Source organism: Strix aluco, chromosome W (genome assembly GCF_031877795.1).
Source record: "Strix aluco isolate bStrAlu1 chromosome W, bStrAlu1.hap1, whole genome shotgun sequence".
Lineage (NCBI taxonomy): Eukaryota > Metazoa > Chordata > Aves > Strigiformes > Strigidae > Strix > Strix aluco.
Genome location: NC_133970.1, coordinates 48,896,538 through 48,914,046, shown reverse-complemented (window position 1 = coordinate 48,914,046; position 17,509 = coordinate 48,896,538). Strand labels below are relative to the sequence as shown.

Below are 17,509 nucleotides of genomic sequence, written 5' to 3'. Positions count from 1 at the left end.
AACCCAGTGGTACCGTCTTGCAGGTTCACTGACATTAATACTGGGAACAGAAAATGCAAATTTAGGTGCATCATCTGGATGCAAGGGAATGGTAAATACCAATCCTTTAGATCAATTATTGCAAGATGCCAGTTTCAGGGAATCATTGTTGGGGAGGGCATTCCTGGCTGTAACGCACCCATATCCTCCATGGCATCATTAATGTGTTGGAGATCATGTAAAAGTCACCATTTACCACTTTTGTTTCAAATAATGAACACCAGGTAGTTCTAAGGACTGGTGGTAGGTATGATATGTCCTGCACTTAATTGTTCCTGAACTAAATCATTAAGGTGGCACAACTTTTCCCTTGGCAAGGGCCACTGACCCACCCACACAGGTGATTCTGTTTTCCAGGTTAGTCTCAGGGTGGGTTTAGGGGTGGGCTGTGCTGCAGTGGCAATTAAGACAAATTTGATCCAATTGGAGTTCCCCATTGAGCCATACAGTCACGACCCCATAAGGTAATAGGGGTTTCTAATATAAATGGACAAATAGTTGCTACCCAGTTTACTGGGCTCCTTACATGAATGAGATCTTTGCTTTGAAATGTTACAGCATGACCACCAACCCTGAAAAGCACTCGAGTTACCGAAGCTCACAGACATTACAGTCACATCCGCACCAGTATGTAAAATGCCTGTCAGTTCAGCAGATTCTTCGGCTTTAGTGAGGTTACATTTTATCAGAGGTCGACTTTGTCTCCCTGTCTGAGCTCAAAATGTTTGAGGGGTACGTGCTGGTCCAAATCCTGAGTCACCCCAGCTGTAGTAAAATAAAGAAGCTGAGTAAGTTTGACCTCTGGTAAAACGAACAACCCCTGTAAGGTTGTAGATAATTTTTATGACAATACCCTTCTTAGACAGATGGTACAAAGGTGCACTCTCCCCACAGAGTATGCACCTAAATTCAAGACAACAATGAACACAGAATTACTGCCTCCTGCTAGAGGAGATATTTCACCTGTGACACTTAAAACACTGAGCCCGAACAAACAGGCAGCACCAGTGACCCAGCAGGCGGGCACTAAGGTGCTCTGTCAGAGAACTCCACACTCCGCAGCTGCCGCTGGGCTGCGTCTCATGCACGCAAAACAATCACACAAGGAGGTCTCTTACACTTATTACTCACACAACATAAAATGATAAACGCTGCAAACATCAAAACACTGTTAAGAATATATAAAGCCATTGCTTATTGATTATGTGGTCTTGGCAGACAAGGGACGTCGCATTCCAACGTCAGCACCTTCTGTAAAAACTGCCGCTTCTGGCGTTGGAGGGGGGGGCTTGGGAAGGCCCAGGGCCGCCGCCGTCAACTCTGCGCTTGCAGGCCAATCACCCTCTTGATCACGCGCTGTTCTCGCGGTAGCATCTTCTCGCGGTTCAGTACTTTTCCACAGTTCAGTGTTGCAGCTGTCTGTTGTTTTTCCCTGCCACCTTGGCATAACTCAACAGCCTCTTATCTTTCTTGCAAGGCCTGTTTTTCATCAAAGCCTAGCACTTTCTCACGGGCTGTGCAAGGTTGACAGGCCAATGCCTCCCACATCTCCGCCCCCCAACGCTGCATGTCCGCCTTCCATTTTTCTGCTAATTCTCCCCTACGCACCTCGGTTTCCCCCTCCCCATCGTCGGAGCTCACTGAGTGCTCCTCTGGGGGTCCGCCCCATCGTCGGAGCTCGCTGAGTGCTCCTCCGGGGTAGCTTTCATCATCGCATTTGCCTGCCCCCAAGCCATTAAATGCTCCGGCTTTCCTAATTTCGCTTGTTCTGCTAACTCCGCCTCTATTTGTGGCCAGAGCTCTGGCTTCATACCGTCTATCGGCTCTGCTAAAACGCCGAGCCTTATCAATCTTTGTAGCATTGCTTTTAATGTTCTCGACTTCATAGAAGTCTTATTTTGTTTACCCCATCTTTTCAGTACCTTAACTGTGACATCTATGGCGCGCCGCGGAGTCTCCCGTCCTGCGTAGAGCTCCTCACCTCCTGCTGTGCACCACTGACTGCCACAGCTTATCTCTTCCCAAAATCATGTCGTAAATCACGTCGGGGTCACCATTTGTTGCAGTTAGCTCTGCCTCTTTGAACCTGCCTCTCCACGTGTCAGTGGCGCTCAGGTTGCAGAGACTAATACTGCAACACCACAATTAGCCTGCCTCATTAAACCTGCCAATCCACATATCAGTGGCGCTCAGATCGCAGACTAATGCTGCAGGAGGTTAAGACCTTCACGGGGACATCAGTACAAACACCAATATGATGGATACAAAATGTCCGTTTATTAAACTGTGTATCTTACCTATATACATTCACCAAGTACCTCCTTCGTGGGTGTGCCCTTAACATTACAAGCCTATCCATCACCTTACCTCGTAACAAGGGAGGGCTACAGCTATTCCTTCCGTACATCGCGAGATCTTCCAAACGCCACTCCCTACAATGCAGTATTGGAATAAGAGGATTTAGTTTGACTTTGTAGTGAAACCAAAAGTTTTGTGATGAAACCTGCCAGTTTTTTTCTGAATTGAACACATTGATATTCTCCACTCTTTTTTAAAGAAAAGATGCTGAACTACTGTGAGCTTTCTGTTGAATAGGGGAGAAAGTTTAGAAGATAACAGAGAGATTATAAAAGGTTAATTGGATGTGCATGTAGTTGCACTGGAATTTGTGACTGTGGAAATGCTGATAATGCACAACACAAATGCAATGATAGACTGTCTATGAATTCTCTGCCTACATTTCAAATCTAGTTGGGTATTTAGCAGGTAGAATAATCACACTGATGTCTCAGGTGTGGAGCAGTACGTAATACAAGGAAAAAAAGAGAAATCCAAACAGTTACCTTCTTTTGTTCTTCAGTTTCTATCTTCTGGTTCAGATTTAGTAAAGAGTGCAGATTCTGACAGAGATGTATTTAATGAGAAACCTTCTAAAGAAGAGGTCATGGCAGCTACTCAGGCAGAAGGTCCCAATAGAGTTTCAGACAGTGCTATCATCTACACAAGCATGGGAGATATTAATAGCAAGCTTTTTCCTGTTGAGTATGTACCTGGTAGTTTTTCTGTTATTCTGCTTTTCTTTCCTTCTGTGTATTTTGGTGGCAGTATCCAAGACTTACATTCCAAGCAAGGAATAGTTCCTCTTTTTCTACAGTACTTGTTTCCTGACAGCTTCTTAATGCATCAAGCTAGGAATGTGACTCTTGACAAACACAAATAAAGCAGGGTAAAAATAGGTCTAAGTCAGTGGGGGCACAGAGGTTTTTTTAATTATTTTTGCTTTTTAAAATTGTTGGTTCAGGGGTGTGGTGGTTTAGTCCCTGCCAGGGTCCGAGACCACGTGGCTGCTGCCCCTCCCCCACAAAGGGAGTGAAATACAAACCCCGGGGCTGAGATAAGGACAGGTTTAATACAACAGTGCAATAGCAACGCAACAAACAACAGTAACAGTAACAGTAATAACAATGAACAGAGCAAGGTATCTACCGATACAGCAGGGAGAGCAGAGAGATCGCATAACACACACGATAACCGATAACGACTGTCCCTCAATGCTGCGCTTAGGCGCCAGGATGTGACATCAGCATGGTATTGAATAACCCGGCTAGAGCTTCCCCCCACTGCTGGGGAAACTTAACCCTGTCCTGGCTAAACCAGGACAAGGGGGTTTATTCCTTTCTTAACTTTTGTTCTTTCTCTAAAACACAAATGTGGATAGGTCATGATGCTCTTCTGTATAAGCTATATATTGTTGTAAGGCAATGCTGTCTGATTCTATCTTGAAAGAGAAGAATGATCTTGGCAGCAGTAGTAGTAGATTTGGCAGAAGGTATGTGCAAGCCAGAGGAGTAGTAGAGTTTGCAACTTCCAAATGCAGCCATCATAATACATTTTATGTTATTGCAGCCCCTTCAAGAGCAGCATAAAATTTATACCAGCATATAACATATAGTTCTGTGTATATCCAAAACCAGGCATATAATTGAAAAGGAGTTTTATGCATGACTATTGGTAAAGTCCTTATGTCAGCATCTCTCCTTTGTGATACTAATAAATGCAAAGATTTTGTTATGAAACAGTAGGTTTTATATATATTATGGCTATACATTGAAATATAAACCATTTAAGTGTAGTCCATGCTTCTCCAAAAACAAGTTCATGTTTTTTCAAAGCACAGTTAAGGCAACACAACCTCAATTCTACCCTGTAGGGCTGCTAGTCTTTCATTGCTCTCTTCACCAATGTCTCCTTTCATCAAGCCTAGTTCCTGGAATTCATAACTGTAATATGTAGGTTGCAGTAACACCTTACACATATAGCTTAATAGAATTACAGAGATAAAAGAATGAACACCTTTCTGGTTATGGAGCATATGGGAGAGGAGAGGGAGAGGGTCAAAGCAATCCAGATCAGCACCCCTAGATCCAGATCTGTCTCAGGTGGTGGGTGCACACCCAGCAAAGTTTCTGTCGCCTTTTAAGCTCATCTTATCAGCTGATTAGCATACTAGACGAGGAGGGGCAGGGATTCCACAAACTCATTCCCATGAGAGACGAGGAAAAGGTGGAGCAGGGGTTCTGCGCATGCGTTGGGGGGAATGGGGTGCACCACCCCTTGTCCAATTGAGTCGGTGGTTGTACTCACCCTGCCCACCTTTACCTTTTCCTCAGGTTTTGTTTCTTGGGCAATTATCCAGTCATTAGCTCCATCTGGTATTGGGTGTTTTCTCTCTTATCAGTCTTTCAGCTCTTCTTTGAGGCTATAGTCATAAATTAAGCTGTAGACATTAACCTGAACATATGGTTTTACTCAGCCATGCACCCTTTGATACACTCTGTGCTTCCCTAGGCAGATAATTAATTCCTTAGACTAACCACAAAGGCCACAATTTGTCATTGAGGCTTTTCATGTTGATGAATGCTTGAGGCATTAACTCCTTCAGTTCCTTACAACCAGTGAGTGTAATTATGGTTGAATGTAATTATGCACTTCCTAACCTTATATACCTTAGTTATAGCACCTCCTAACTCTTTGAGTACTTGCCTTGGAACTCAATCTGGTGTAGCTCTGCTGGCCTATGCAACACACCATGGCTGTATCAGCTGTGACCCTCTTATTGCTAAAGAATGTTACTTGGCTAATGCAAACATCAGTGGGTTTTCTGCATGTGTTTAACTTTTTTAAGCTAGTTAGTGAACACATTTGGCAGTAGACTTTGAAGAAAGTAAAGCTGTTACCAAGAACCTTGACTGTCTTGTTTTTCTGGGAAATGAGAGCCATTCAGGAGGGCTCAGGGTAGCAACTAGGGAGCCCCAGGAATCTTGGAAGCTTCGCAGAGCATTTGGAGCAGATAGTGTCATTGTCCAAACTGAATGTGGGAGCAAAACACAGTCCCCAGAAGCCACAGTGCTTCCTGCCAGACTCACGTGGCATGACAGTTCTCTCCAGCACTCTGCCTGGATGATCTTCACCGCTCTTGCTGCTACCTGTCTTTCTTTGTGGGGTAAAACTCAGTCTTCTCTGAAACAAGCCATGATAAAATGTGTGTCTCACATGTGCGTATATCTCAGAGGCTCTCTATTGGAAGGAAGCTGTCCAGCCAGTTAGGTCTATGTCATCATGGTCAAAGCAGAGAAGTGTTCCACCCACAGTGATGTTTTGCCCTTAAAGGAAGAGCTTAGCCTAATCCTCACATTCATTTGAAAACACTTACCAGCAGTAGGCAGGGAGACAGACTATGACAAATGCATCTGATGGATATAATCTTTTATCTCAACAATATTTCTATGAAGAATAACAACAACTTTGGATTTCAGTGTCTTTAAGAAAAAATCCTGCACTGAATAAGTAAGAGAAAACTACTTGTTATCTTAAAAGATCCTGAAAATCCAGATGTATGAGAAACAGCTGTACAATACATAGCTTAAAGCAAAAAACAGTATTTAGCTAACAAAGTGAAAGACCACCTATTGCTGTTGAATCTTGCTACCTTTAGATGGGGGCAGGAGGTACAAAGAAGCTTTATTAGCCCTGTTGTGCAGTGACTAGGCTGTGTGACAACACTTAAGTAACAAGATACTCCAAAGGGAACAGGTGAGGGGCAATGGATGCACTAGCAAGTAGGACTTGCACAAAAGACATCCCTAGGGACACAGCATCATTTCAGATGGCTCTACCTGGACCTTGGCTCTGTTGCCCAGCCTTGCCCATAGGCAGGCCACAGTCTCATGAGACTCTGAAAGAATACTATGAGATGAACAAAGGAAATTAGTATGTTTTTTTAATTACAATATGTGTTTAGAGATTGTCAAAATCCACTAGTAAAGCAAGAACGTTACTACAAAAGTATGCCTGCTATCTTGCCCTAACTTTCTTCAGAACATTCATCAGTTCCTTCTGAAAGTACATCTTCTTTCTGCTAAATAACCATAAAAAAAACATTTCAGGCTGTATCCAGCCAAATGTTAATGTTGTTAGATGCAGTAATCATTGTACAAACAGTCACTTCACTGGTCACTGAAGGTGAGTTCTGCATCCAACCTGAATACAAGCAGGCTATTGTGTTTTTAGTGAAGCTGCATAAAATTATATATTGCAAACTAAAATTCCCTTCTGACTTGTCTGTAGGTAAAAGGGATGTTGCTGAGAAAGGCAAGAGAGCTTTGATAGCTTTTGAAATGTTGTAGAAACTGATGCAGATCATAATGTACTAAGTGATGCACTTCCTGCCTGGATGAAAGATGTGTGTAATGGCTGGGTAGCACTGCTCTGACGAGCATTTTATTGTCTGATGTGTTTAATTCAGACAATTGCAGTGTAATAAGAAAAACACTGGTAATTAGATTTCCCAGTATGGCTGCCTTACAGCATGTCTGTTGAGGTTTCTTCCTCTCTTATCTCAAGATTTGTTGCTATAATGAATTCTTTCCCCTCCCTGTCTTCAGTTCCTTCAGCTGGGAGCTTCTCTTCATGTTAGTGCCCTTTCTCTTGACTCTGATTTAATTAAGGGTGAAACTGGAACAGTGACTCATAGCAAAGGAGAAGAGTTTCTTATTAGTAATAAGCAAAAGTTGTCACAGGAATCTACTGTTTCCCAGCTCTAACAATGCCTTCCTTTCTTGTGTCATTCCCACATTGATCATGTTAACTGATGCCTCTTTAGACACTAATTGCTGTATTGGTGAGTCTGAATTGGACGGTTTCACTATTTGGGGGTTTTGGGGGGAGTCAATCACCAAAAAGGTGAAAGTGCTAATTATATTGGTAATTACTTTAAAGCTCTTAACCTATTTTTGCCAATGTCCATTTCCATGGTAACACGAGCAGGTACAGCAGCATTCAGCCAAGCGGCTCAGAGCTCTTGGCTACATCAGTGGTGTCTGAGTTAGGAAAGATATTATACAAAGCACATACAGATTTTCCAAGACTCCAGCGATTTCTTTGCCACAGATCTAACTTAAAATATCAAAAAGCTATCCTAATAATGAGATTCCCTCTTTGTAAGCTGTATAGGCTTTTTTTAAAGCTTTGATTTTACCCTTAGGTGAACTGGCAGGTCTTCTAAAGGCTGGGCTGCAGCCAGAGTCCTCAGGGGAAATTCTGACTTTTTTTCTGCAGCCTACTGGGCTGAGAACAACAGCTCTGCCACTTCCTGACTCTTGGGCCTTGTCTGCTAGGCAAATTTCAAAAAAGAAATTCTCACCAGTGCTTCGAGCGTGTCTGAAATTCTAAACAGACTGTATTTGGCATCATTTATGTCATTGACCTACAGTCAGTGTTAAACTTACTTAGGCTGCCATCAGCTGCAGCAACTTCTTAGATATTTAAGCTTTTAGCACATAACTGTTTTTTTCCCCACATTTTGTAAACACAAATTTTTCATGTTTTCTTTATGAAACAGAAATGATTCTGGACTGTTGTGGCTGGTTATTCACATGCTCAGCAAAGCCAAGCATGATATTGCCATGCTCTGGAGTGAAAGTTCTGAAGTGATCTTAGTGGAGTCATGAGCAAGAGGAAAATCATAAGGTATCTTATTTTCCTCCTGGGTGAGCTTCAGAGCTCAAAACAAGCTCCAACAAGAGCACTCCAAGAGGGAGATCAAAATGTTTGGCTTTACAGGTAGGTGCCTCTATAGGGCATATTAAAAATATAACATCATAATTAAATAAGGATAATAAGGATTATGTAGCATTGATTCCTTTCCCATGATTCTAGAAATATTAACGTCTAGAAATATTGGGTTTTTTCTGTGATTAACACTGATACATTTTAAAAAGAAATTTTTTTGTTAACTAATACATTTCTTTTTGTTTAATTAAAGTTTATTCAATTCTGCAATTAATATTAAATTTCAGTCTTGAGCAAGTCTGCTACCTACAGTGAGATTATACCTATCCTGTTTATTTAAAAGAAATAAATAAGTACAATAGATAAATCATAGCTAAATAATATATGGTGTCTTAGAATTTAAGGAGGAACTGGATAATCATCAGTTTTGAAGATCAGGGCACTTTAATTATGTCAGAATGTAGGATCTTAAATATTTGCATTTGTTTTAGTTATTTCCTTTTAATCTTGGCATTGCTTTTATGACACAATCAGTTTTCTAATTCTACATAACTAAAATGTGACAGTTGCGCATGCTTTATCTTCCCTAATTTCAAGCAAAGAAAGATCAATTTAAGTTCATAGGGCTTTTCCATGCTAAGAGGTACCTCACAACTAAGCTATACTGTCCTCTACCCAGCAAAACCCTTAATATACTATCAAGGGATAAAACTCAAAGTGATGGGCCTACCTTTTCTAGAAAAGAAAGAAAAAAGAGGTTTTGATGGCTAGCAAACTTGGGGGCAAGGGAAGGAGAAAGAATTGTTGGTAATAACCTTTATACAGTGCTCCTGTTATTTTACTGACAAGTTATATGGTTATTAACCACAACTAGTCCCTGTATTGGGAAATGGAAAGATGATGTACTCTGTTCTTGGGATGTTTATTCTGTAGAGCCTGCCTGCTTTCCTTGGATCCTTTGACTTACTGAAACAATTGAGTATCAAACTTTGATAGTGTGTGTATACATGGAGACAATGGCATGAGGCTAAGACATCTTGTGCCACCCTCTTGTCCTCATTCAGCTTATTATTATTTTACTAATGTCCTTACACCCATAATTAAAGGGCCATTGTGTTACTCCCATGTTTTCTGTGTGGTTGCACATTAGCTACAGATTGCTTTGTCAGGTGGGCCATGTCTGTCTGACAAATGTTCCAACTCTGTAGGAATTGGACTAAAGCAGAAGAGGTATCTCACTTGCTTGTCTTGGTCGTAATGCTTTAATGAAGTCTTCTGGGAAGAGAAACATGGGAAAACTGATTCTTTATAAATCTCCACAGCTGCAAAGCCAAAAAAGCTCCTCTGCATCCGAGCAGACCAGCTACAGAGCCTGATGTCCCATCTCCTGAAAACTCAGAGTTCTCTGCAGTTGGAATTAGGCTCGATGAGAGCGTATGATGCTATTTACATCCTGGTAGAGAGATGGCTGTCATCCAAATTTCCCTCACAGGGAAATTTAGCAGAACATCTTTAACGTCTCTGTTGGGGACATGGACAGTGGGATCGAGGCACCCTCAGCAAGTTCCCCGCCGACACCGAGCTGTGTGCTGCGGTAACACGCTGGAGGGAAGGGATGTGCCATCCAGAGGGACCTGGGCAGGCTGGAGAGGGGGGAAAGGGCAAACCTCATGGAGTTCAACAAGGCCAAGGGCAAGGTCCTGCCCATGGGTCAGGGCAATCCCAAGCACAAACCCAGGCTGGGCAAGGGGTGGTTGGAGAGCAGCCCCAAGGAGAAGGGCTTGGGGGGTGTGGGAGATATGGGCATGCACACGATCAATGTGATCAAGCAATACCAATTTTATTGTAGTGAAGCAAGCCTTTTATAATGCTGGTGAGAATCACATGATATAATCACATGGTATAATTCTTTCTGATTGGACAGTTAGCTTTGCACATGCGCCTTAAGCTCTCTTCTGATTGGATGAAAACTGCCACATCGACATTGTACAAAGTTCCTTCTCCGCCCAAACCCACACCCTGAAGTTGTTTAACTTCCTGGGTTCTTCATTCTTTCCGGGTTATGTCCTTGCCGAAGCTGAGGCTTTACCAGTCTTGCTCATATGCAGGATTGCTCACATGTCCATTTTCTCGCAGGGAATCCTTCCGAATCCCCACGGGGGGGTTGGGGGGTGGAAAACTGCCTGTGAGCCAGCAACTTGCACTCGCAGCCCAGCCAGCCACTCGTGTGCTGGGCTGCACCCAGAGCAGTGTGGGCAGCAGGGTGAGGGGGGGGATTCTCCCCCTCTGCTCCACTCTGTGAGACCCCCCTGCAGTGCTGGGTCCAGCTCTGGGGACACCAACATAAGGATCAGGGGTGACGGGTTTAAGCTGACAGAGGGCAGACTTAGGTTGGATCTAAGGAAGAAATTCTTCCCTGTGAGGGTGGGGAGGCCCTGGCACAGGTTGCCCAGAGAAGCTGTGGCTGCCCCCTCCCTGGAAGGGTTCAAGGCCAGGTTGGATGGGGCTTTGGGCAACCTGGGCTAGTGGAAGGTGACCCTGCCCAGGGCAAGGGGTTGGAACTGGATGGGCTTTAAGATCCCTTCCAACCCAAACCATCCTGTGATTCTATGAACTTTTGGACCCGGTATCTATGGTTAACCAGGGATAGCATACTTACAAGTGTCTACATAAAGAAATAGCAGAGTTAAAGATGTTTTCCCTAATTGGGTTACACAGAGAAAACAATGATCTGAAACTGGCAAACTGAAAGAAAATCTATTCTGAATATACAATAATATATTGTGCTAATCTTCAGTTGTATTCTGCAAAGTGGGCAAAGAATCTAACAAAACATGCCTGCAGACTGTTGGGTCAGAGAAATGGATGGTTGATCTGGTTCACCTGACACTTAAAATTTATGTGCAGAATATTTAATAATTTGACTGACTTAATTCTAAGTCTCTGTATTTGAAAGCAGAAGTAGAGGTGACTGAAGGTAGATAGTGGTATAGCGGGAGGGAGTAGAGAGAGAATTGTGTGAAAAGCAAATATGGATGTGCTTCAGTGAAGAGGAAAAGCTTACAGGGGATGGGAGAAGGTAGTACATAATGCAAATGCCTCAGATCAGCACTTTGGAGAACCATTTCCTTATATTGGCACTCATGTTTAAGTTCACTTTGCAGAAACAAGCCAATAAATGCTATTAAGACTGATCACAAATGAGAAAGAGATCACTCTGCCCATGCTGCAGTTTGTATCCCACTGAAATGTGGTTCCCATGTTTGGATTTGCCTCCATTTGTACCTTCAGTAATGAGCTGTTTTGTGCTGAGGACAAAACCATTCACCTGAGCTGCTTCTGTCCTTGAGTTTGTCCCCACATAATTTTATTTATTCCTTTCTTGCCTCCTTGGCTGCGTGGCTTTTTGTACCTTTTAGAGGAAGCTGTGCAACCACCTGTTCTTATTGGCAGGCTAAATTGGCAAAATATTTGTTTCTCATAGGCCTGAGACTGGCTTACAGGAAAGAAAACATCAAAACACAACCATATTGTGCCCTTCACCACCCCTGAACAATGAAGTGCAGCACTGCAGTCTTTTGTAAGGCAGGTGGCATGTCAAAGTCCACAAAAGGGCTGTACCAGCCCTGAGAGTTCTGAATGGCTAATGAAAACATGTATGATAATTTTTTTGCCATTCTGCCAGAAAGCTATGTCGTATCATGTTTATATGCCACAAGCCTGCAAGTGTGGAAACCTATCCAGTTTATGAAGCTGAACTGCCTTTTCATTTGATTTATCTCTTCTTGTTTTCCGGCTAGGTGTAAGCAGTTTCTGGTTTGCCTGCGATCTTCAGCAGCAAGGAGGGGAGCAGCACAGCAGCTCTGGTGTCAGCTAGCAGTTCTGGAGGACTAATTCATCAGATCCAAGAAGCTGAAGGTATGGCTATTTCTGTCCCCCAAGGCCAGTCACACTCTGCTAGTCACATCACAGTAGCCACCAGACAGCCCTGCTAACAGAAGCAGTGGCTGGACTTGACTTGCTGCTGCAGCCTAAACCCATGCTGGGCAACCAAGCTGCATCTGTCACTCACGTTTCCTGAAGTGTTTCAGCAGATATTGGCACATGACCAAGAATTCTACAACTTTGTTAGGTTCCTCTCACACTACAGTATCTATTATTTGTATTTCAGTGGCACACCAAGTGCTGCCATGCTGCAAATACTAAATAAGGGAGGTTCCCTGTTAGCAGGTTGCATACGATCCAAAGCTAGAGGGATTATGGTGTTCCTGCTATGAATGGTCCATGTCAGACCAGGATGCAGAGTTCAGAGCTTCTAAATCCTAGATCAGCAAATTAACAAGATTATCCTTTCACTCTGAAAACAAGATTGAGAAAGATTTTGATAACAGCAGGCCACTCAAAAATTAAGTTACATTAAATTGCCTGGAACTGAAAAACATTTAGATTTTATACTGTATGTATACTTAGTAAAAAAAACCACAACTCTGATGGTAAAGTGTAAAAATGCCTCTGTTTGGAAATGCTACCTTAATCATACAGATACAGTCACATGTCAGTTGTGAGGCTGTTTGAAAGTTATACTGCTGACATGTCTTTTATTTTTAATAGCTCCCATGACATTTTGAATACTTTCCTAATTAAAATAACTTGTTCCATGAAAGAGCAGACATCCCGGTGATACAGTATACATCACATTTGCTAGTAGCCATGATTAATAGCTGTGCTAGTAGCTATAGTTACTGCACATATGGGGACAATTACGAGGTTTTGAAGCTTGGTCAAACAAGACTTTGAGTGATAAGAAGTCCATCAACAACAAGCTTTGATCGCCAAACCCTAGAAAATAGGTTGAATGTCCTGGACCATAAAGAGATGCGGTGCTTGCCAAGCCACTTTCCATCATTTCCCAGCAGTCCTGGCTGACCGGGGAGGTCCCGACAGATTGGAAACTGGCCAATGTGACGCCCATCTATAAGAAGGGTCGGAAGGATGATCCGGGAAATTACAGGCCTGTCAGCTTGACGTCGGTGCCCGGGAAGCTGATGGAGCAGCTCATCCTGAGCACCATCACACAGCACATGCGGGACAACCAGATGCTCAGGCCCAGTCAGCATGGGTTTATGAAAGGCAGGTCCTGCTTGACAAACCTGATCTCCTTCTACGACAGGGCGACCTGCTTATTGGGTGAGGGAAAGGCTGTGGATGTTGTCTACCTTGACTTCAGTAAGGCCTTTGACACCGTTTCCCACAGCATTCTCCTGGTGAAACTGGCTGCTCGAGGCTTGGATGGGCACACACTTTGCTGGGTAAAAAACTGGCTGAATGGCCGGGCCCAAAGAGTTGTGGTGAACGGAGTTAAATCCAGTTGGCAGCCGGTCACGAGTGGTGTCCCCCAGGGCTCGGTGTTGGGGTCACTCCTGTTTAACATCTTTATTGATGAGCTAGACGAGGGGATCGAGTGCACCCTCAGTCAGTTTGCAGACGACACCCAGTTGGGTGGGAGTGTTGATCTGCTCGAGGGTAGGGAGGTTCTGCAGAGGGATCTGGCCAGGCTGGAGCGATGGGCTGAGGCCAACTGGAGGAGTTTCAATAAGGCCAAATACCAGGTGCTGCCCTTGGGCCACAACAACCCCCAGCAGCGCTCCAGGCCTGGGGAGGAGTGGCTGGAGAGCTGCCAGTCAGAGAGGGACCTGGGGGGGTTGATTGATAATGAGCCAGCAGTGTGCCCAGGTGGCCAAGAAGGTCAATGGCATCCTGGCTTGTATCAGCAACAGCATGGCCAGCAGGGACAGGGAAGGGATCTTGACCCTGTACTCGGCCCTGGTGAGGCCGCCCCTCGATGAGTGGGTTCAGTTTTGGGCCCCTCACTCCAAAAAGGCCATTGAATGACTCAAGCGTGTCCAGAGAAGGGCAACGGAGCTGGTGCAGGGTCTGGAGCACAGGTCTGATGGGGAGCAGCTGAGGGAACTGGGGGGGTTTAGTCTGGAGAAGAGGAGGCTGAGGGGAGACCTCCTGGCCCTCTCCAACTCCCTGAAAGGAGGGTGCAGAGAGGGGGGATGAGTCTCTTGAGCCAAGGAACCAGCGCCAGGCCAAGAGGGAATGGCCTCAAGCTGCGCCAGGGCAGGGTCAGACTGGCTCTTAGGAAGGATTTCTTTGCAGAAGGGGCTGTTGGGTGTTGGAATGGGCTGCCCAGGGCAGAGGGGGAGTCCCCATCCCTAGAGGGGTTGAAGAGTTGGGTTGACCCAGCACTGAGGGATCTGGTGGAGTTGGGAACGGTCAGGGTGAGGTTAATGGTTGGACTCGATGATCTTCAAGGGCTTTTCCAACCGAGATAATTCTGGGATTCTGTCAGAATGTCTGGGATTGTGTTGACGATGAGTTATTTGACAACCTGGCAAAGTGACTATTCACTTACTTATCTTGGCAACGAAGCTTAACTTTTGAGTGTCCTGACAGTGAACTACCTCCATTATAATACTAAAAAACACACCCACAGGTCAAAGAGACCCCTGCCCAGGTTAAGACCCTTCCCCTGAGCATGCAGAGTAGTCAAAGCATTATGGAAGCCATATAATTGTATGGTAATCACTAACCAATCAGTATCTAATAGGCGTGTTTGGAAAAGCACTAACCTCTGATTTTTGTGTATAGAAGAAGCACGAAAACCTGCTGTTGGGGTGCTTGATTTGTGGAAAAGTCCACTGAGCACCCAGGTCTGAATAAATACAATATCTCTCCTCAGTGTGTTAAGATTGGGCTATGGCACGCTGGGCACGAATCCACTTTTTGGATGACAAAGGGGGTGCACCAACGCCCTTGTCCAATTGAGTTGGTGGTTGTGCTCCTTTACTTCTCCCCCAGTTTTCACAGATTTTTGCTGACTTCATGCTTCTTGAGCAATCATCGTGTGTCTGTTGCAGAATGCTCACATTAATTATTGCTGACAGGTGATGGCAGACAGCTTTGACTTGTTTGCTGCAATACTGAGATTTTCAGTTATCCCTTCTAAGCTCAAGGAGTTGAGGGGGAGGTGAGAAAAGAGAAAATGCATGTAGTGAGAGAGGAGAGCAAGGGAAAGAAAGGAGTGTTTCTCACTGAACATCTGAGAGTATACTATTATATTTGCTGAGATATAATTATTTTTAACTAGCTCTTAAAACTTCTGGCATGGTCACTGCCTGGAATGTACAAATGAAGGCAACTGAAATGAGCAGTTAGGGAAATAAGAGCAATCTGCAGGGGTACGGCTGGTTGTTAGGAGCAGAAAAAGTTAAAATGCCCACAGCAACATTGCAAGTCATACTCCCTCACCTGAGAACCAGAAGAAAGCTATGTCTTGTGCAACTTTTCACATTAATGGCATATTAACCAGGTAAAACAAAGAGATTTACTGTCTGATGTTCCTTTTTCAAGATTGCCAGCCTGAGTAGTCCATAAGATGGGCAAACTGAATACCTGTCCTGGTACTCTTGGATGTATCCAGCCAACACTCAGGCTCTTGATTAGGCACTCAGGCAAAGTGGTCTTGGCTTTCATGTGAGCCTTCTCCACAACAGTGTGTGTGTCAGCTTCAGAGTCCTTACTGTGTACATTAGTGTCAACACTGTCTACAGCAAACTGACTTTGATATGTGACAAAATCCAGTCAAGCTTTTTTAACATACACAGGTGAAAGGAGAATTGCTGGATATCTACTTTTTCTTTTCCTGCAGTGAATTATAGTATTTTATGTGGCATGGCAACAGAGCAGCAGGACAACTATGTTGAGTTGTCTATGGCAGCCTGAGATAGATGTGGTCCTCATTTCAACAAGTTCTGAGCTCCTTCCATAGAATCACAGAATCACAGAATCATTCAGGTTGGAAAAGCCCCTTGGGATCATCGAGTCCAACCCTCAGCCCTACTCTACAAAGTTCTCCCCTACACCACATCCCCCAACAGCTCATCCAAACGGCCCTTAAACACACCCAGGGATGGGGACTCCACCCCCTCCCTGGGCAGCCTATTCCACTCTCTGACCACTCTTTCTGGGAAAGATTTTTCCCTCATGTCCAGTCTGAACCTCCCCTGTTGCAGTTTAAAGCTGTTCCCTCTTGTTCTGTCACTAATCACTTCCATGTTGCACTGTATGAGGGGAGTGTTTGTCACATGGATGCATATGGTTCATAAGCGTTCTCTGAAGCTCTGTAGCTGATTTTTGTGGGACAAAGAGATGAGAAGAGCTTGCAGTACTGTGCCAGGAGTCTCCAATGTTGTAATGATGATGCTTGCTAGCTGATGCCTGCAAGCAGTTGATGCCAATTGCTGTAAGGGGCCTCAGATAAGAATGCGCCCAAGGACATAATTTTTGCAACTGCGATGGGTACATCGGGGGGGGGGGGGGGGGGGGGGCGCACCTGTGGAAAGCAAAGATAAGGAACCTGAGAAACTTTACAGAGAGAGTGATGAGCCAAGAGCCAAGACAAGACCTTATATGAAAAAAAAACACAACTCAGAGTTCACGGAAAGGACACTAAGACACCTCTTCAACAGCCACTAGGGACCACCACAGGCCACTGAAAACCCCCATGGAAGCCCCTCAGAGACCCTTCCCCAAATTCTAGTATGCTTGTGCAATGTATTAACATATGCATTAGATACTCTGGAAATAGGTGGGTACTTCTCAGAAATTATGTGAATATCCATTTCTTTTATTGTATATAACGAGCATGCCTTTATCTTTTGGCATGTGTGTTAGGTGGAATGATCCCCTGTGCATCCAGCGCTGCAATACAGAATACCTGCCTCCTAAAACTACAAACTAAGTCTTAGGGGGTTCTTTTGAGACTGAATTTACAGTAACAATGAGGAAGTGGAATTCAGTGGCAAATAGGGGTTTTCTTCCCTTCCTAACCCCTCCAAGATATTCTCAGCTTGGGAAGGGCAGGAAGGCAGTAGCTTAGTAAAACATTACATGTGTCTCTGTGGCGGTGCAATTTCTCCCCCCTTCCTGGGCCACATACCAGCATGGGGAGGTAAGTACTGCTAATGGCAGTAAACAGCATCAAGGCTCCCTTTGAGGAGCCCGGCTCTGCCCTCCCTATCACTTGGGAACAGTTATAACCGTTGACAGGAGCCCAGGGAGAAGTCAACCTGCTTGAGTCTCAGTTATCGCCCATCGAGGAATGCCGATGCATTGTGAGTATTTACTCTGAACTCGAGGGAAATTTTAACTGTAGGCTAGCTTCTCTTGCACCTACCTCTCTACCTACCAATGTGTTGGGGTATACACAGTTATTTTCACGAGCGTGGGGACATACTTATTCCACTGGATCCAAATACTTTTGTCTGTCTGTGTGTTTGTACAGCTTGGGTTTGTGAATGCGCATGCATATATGTATAGATTTAAGGTACTGTAA

The 17,509-nt window shown here is 44.3% G+C and overlaps 1 pseudogene; it reads left to right on the top strand.

The window, feature by feature from the left end:
• Positions 1-11,986, top strand: part of LOC141917625 (peptidylprolyl isomerase domain and WD repeat-containing protein 1-like) — a 57,779-nt pseudogene extending 45,793 nt beyond the window's left edge.
• Positions 11,987-17,509: the final 5,523 nt, after the last annotated feature.